The following is a 4,300-nucleotide window of genomic DNA, read 5'->3' on the forward strand; positions in this document are numbered from 1 at the left end:
CACATAACTCCTTGAAGCTATTTATATTTTATGAGTCTTCGTCCAGTCTATGCTGAACTTCGTAGACTTCTCTCCAAAATACTTCGACCTCCTCTGGTTTGGATGGGTGTTCGACAGTAACTGAAGGGTCTTGGAAGGGTCGAGATGGGTCAGGGAGAAACTGTTGATTTTCTCTGACCCATCTCTCCCTTCGCTCTAGACTTCTCTTAGCGTCAGATAGTATCCGTATTCTCTCAACAATATGCTGCCTGATGGTCAGCAGATTTGACTTGTTAAGTGTGTGTTAACGGGTCCGGAGTTCGCGCGCGAACTTTCGAACCTTGGCGGTAAAATTCCTGCCATATGTGATGTAGTCAATCACACATTGAATGCGGGTCGCGTACTGTCTTGCCCAGTCTATCTTTATGGCAAGTTGATGCATTCGTCTTTTGGTCTTATGATCAGCCGTTGGTTTTGTTTTACGGTTCGCATCGGCCAAAGCTCTCGCTGCATTATACACACAATAATTGATAGCCCAGATGTCGGATTCACCGGAAAAATGTCCACGAAGCTCGTCATCCATTTCAGCCAGATCTTTAGGCTTGAGAGAAACCTTGGTGTTGATGTTTCTCGGGTCGTAAAGCATCGCTCTTCATCTATTGGATGCCTGCCCGCGGTTGTTCTTAGTGTCGCCTCTCTTTCTTTGTTGCCGGTTTGTTCTAGCTGTGGTAGAGTAGGCGTTCCGCTTACATAGCCCCTTTTACGGAGTAGTTCAGCATGGTTTCGCAGACGTTGCTGCGAAAAGTGCGATAGCTCCGGGTGTTTCTCGCACCACAGAGCATGCAGCCGTGCCATGTAACCCCGTTCACGGGCCACACTCGCATCGTAGAAGTCTAGCAAGTCGTGATTCAGTCGCTCCGTCCACCAAAGGTCACGAGATTCCGCCGATCCATCGCATTGAATCCACTTTCATTGGCTCCCCCAGCTCTAGATTGGTCGGCATTGTTTGCCAACCCAGTGTCGGGAGCCCTGCGCGTTCTGTTGTTTTGAACCGCACTTACTACAACTATGTTTGGTGTTGTCATTGTTGTTCCCACGAGAAGCTAGAGAAAGGGGTTCGTCCATCCCTGTAGAGGCCCGCATGCAAGGATAAGGCTGCTTACTCTGAGAGGTCGCCCGGTATCCCAGAGTCACCATTCTAGACACCTCACCCAGGTGCCATTCAGCTTTCAGCACGGTTTTCAACCTCCGCTTGGGGGTTAATTCCTTTAGGACCACCCCTGGACAATTGTCCGCGACTGCCTATTTATTTTTGTAACCATATTCAGCAGAAACCCTTGGTACAGGGACCCTCTATCCGCAACCCGAGGACGCGTTCGGTGGCTTTGTCATAGGCCCTTCTGTTTGATTCTAGAGGAATCAAAACCGAATCGAATCTATGGATTTTCATTTGTATTATACTTGTTTGACGATGATACCGAAAATGTTGTTTGTTTTTACGTATTTATAACAGTGTTGGAGATCCTTCTAGAAAGTTACCATTTTTATTTTTGTGAAGAAATTTTTGAAGGGTTATACTCGTACAAATTCACAGATTCTGAATTTTGAAATTAAAAATAACTAATTTAATAATGACAAATTTTTCATTTGTCAATTTGAATTTCATTTATGAGCCGAAAAAGGTTCGTATTAAGGCAGGTATACTTGAGACAAGTAAACGTCGTCTTAGCCAAGACAAGGCTTGACATGAGACATGTAAATTCCGTTTTACCTGTCGTGGCCATAAAAGTAAGACGAAGGCTTATGTCTCGACTCAGTTTTGAGACGCTGTCAGACATCGATGTAATTATAACTAACTACCTTTTGTTTTTTAATAGAAAATATAAATTAAGCAAACAATAAAAGAATGTATAATATCGTGTGTTCGATATTTGTCGTATGCTATCACAGAAAACGATCCCCGGTCATTACAGGTAAACATAAACATAAATGCAATTTACATGTGGCAAGATTTAATATGTTTAAATTAGGTCCATAGTTCTATGCTGTTGTTAATATTTATTTCAATTTTGAATAATATTGATACTTCGAAATTTATCGCAAGTACGAATATATGTGAAGAAATTTATAAATTTTATTATATGCGCTTAATTTAAATGAAGATAATAATATACAATTTAATTTTAGAAACGTTACCATTAGTATACTATAGATACGAAGAATTTGCCTCTGCACAATTTAAATGTTGTGGGCCAAATTAGCCATAAGTTTTTCATATTAGATCGCAATATTTTTAATCTGGGAAGGCAAAGCTACAAATTCATCATCCGAATTTATTTTTCGATCTAAAACCTCTTTTCCATCCTCCGAAATGAAACGACATTCAAGTACGCGTAGAGAGATGAGTGATGAACGAGAAGGGTCTGTAACCAATTAAATTCTGAAGCATCGACAAATACGTGCAAGTTGTTTATTTGAATTTGAGAAAAGTAAATTGCGAGAAACTCTTGCTTCGACTTTGATCAAAAATATTTGTTAATTTAATTTGAAAATTCGATTCTTTTTAACTAACAAACTATTTTTAGTAATGATTTTTAATGATGCTTTGCATTTAATTGAATTCCGAGCAAAGCGGTGTAAATACGCTCATTATGAGAAAATCAATGTGGAAATAAATAATTGTTCAATATTGAAATAATTAATGAAGAAAAAAGAAACTACAAACGACTGATATATTTCTTTATTTAGAGCAGAACTTCGAATTTTTTAACAGGATGTGACAGGATTTCACGGATTTCAAGAAATGTTACAGGATTCTAGAAGTCAGTCATAACCCAGTTGAAGCAAGTTATTTAATTTCTTTAATTTAGTTTCAACTGGAGACGTTTTTTATTAGATGAAAGACGGAAGACTTTATTTTAGAATTATAATAGTTCAAGAGTTAGAGGATACAACTTTAAAAACTGAATGTAAAAATTCGGCAACCACAATTCCCTGAATTCAAACTTAGTTTACAACATTTTACGCCTAAACTTCGCGCAAGCCCAGAGTTTCTATCTAAACCATACGTCACATTAATAAATTAAAAATAAATGATCACCGAAACACTCGGTCCTTAAATACTTTACAAATACCTCGACGCAACGATTTAAATGAAAATGGTGGAAACATGTGCACTCCCTTGCATCTGGACGATATGCAATTAAATCTATCACCCTTGCCTTCGGGGATGGTGTGCCTAAATTTTTCACGAGACTGACCTTTAAATTTTGAATCCTCCCTGCTACACAGAAAACTTCGTTAATCATTCCTGAACTGGACAATTTGTTCACGAATGATAACATTTGTGGGTCGTGGGGCGATCCACGTAGCTAACTCATTACAACACCTTAAAGATTTCAATTTAATTAACAGATTTCAACCATTTTAAAGTTTTGAGAGTTGGAAAAAATGTTCAAGATATTGAAAAACTTCAAGAAATTTTAAAGAATTTTGTAGGATTTATAAAGATCTCTAGAGATTACTAGAAAACTAAACTTTAATAAATTATCAGAGACTCCAAAGATGTTAAGCGGGTTTAAGGGATTTAAAGGGGTCCTAAGGTATTTCAAGTAATTTGACAAGATGTAGAGGATTGTACTGAAGATTTCAAGGCATCGAAAGGGATTCTAACAATTTCAAGGAATTTCCACAATTTCAAGAGATTTCATAATATTTTAAGGAATTTCATATAGTTTCTATTTAATTAAAATTTCTAGAGATTTGATCAATTTTTCAAAGAAATGTAATGTATACGTTAACTGTAATTTATATTAAACAAATTTTATATACTTTATACCTATTTTAATAGATTTTTTTTATTTCCAAATATTTCAAGACATTTCATAAAATTTTGTCGAATATCCAAAGATTTTGAGGAATATGAAAGGATTTCTAACAATATAAGAGATTTAATAAGACCTCAAAGTATTGGAAATATTTTAGGATTTACCCGAGTAAAAATGCTTCGACTTGAGTTCGACTTGGTTATGTCTTGAGTTCGCCTCCAAGACATCGATGTCTGGCTGCGTCTCGAACCTTTTTTGGCTCACAAATAAGATTAAAATTGATGAATGAATTATTTGTAATTATTAAATTAGTTATTTTTAATTGAAAAATTCAGAATCGGTGGATGTGAATGAGTATAACCCTTAAAATTTTTCTTTAAAGAATAAAATATGTCACTTTCTATAAGGATCTCCTAAGCCGTTAGAAATATGTAAAAACAAACTAAATTTTCAGTATCATCGTCAAACAAGTATAACACAAATAACAATCCGTA

The sequence above is a fragment of the Belonocnema kinseyi genome, chromosome 2 (genome assembly GCF_010883055.1).
Source record: "Belonocnema kinseyi isolate 2016_QV_RU_SX_M_011 chromosome 2, B_treatae_v1, whole genome shotgun sequence".
Taxonomy (NCBI): domain Eukaryota; kingdom Metazoa; phylum Arthropoda; class Insecta; order Hymenoptera; family Cynipidae; genus Belonocnema; species Belonocnema kinseyi.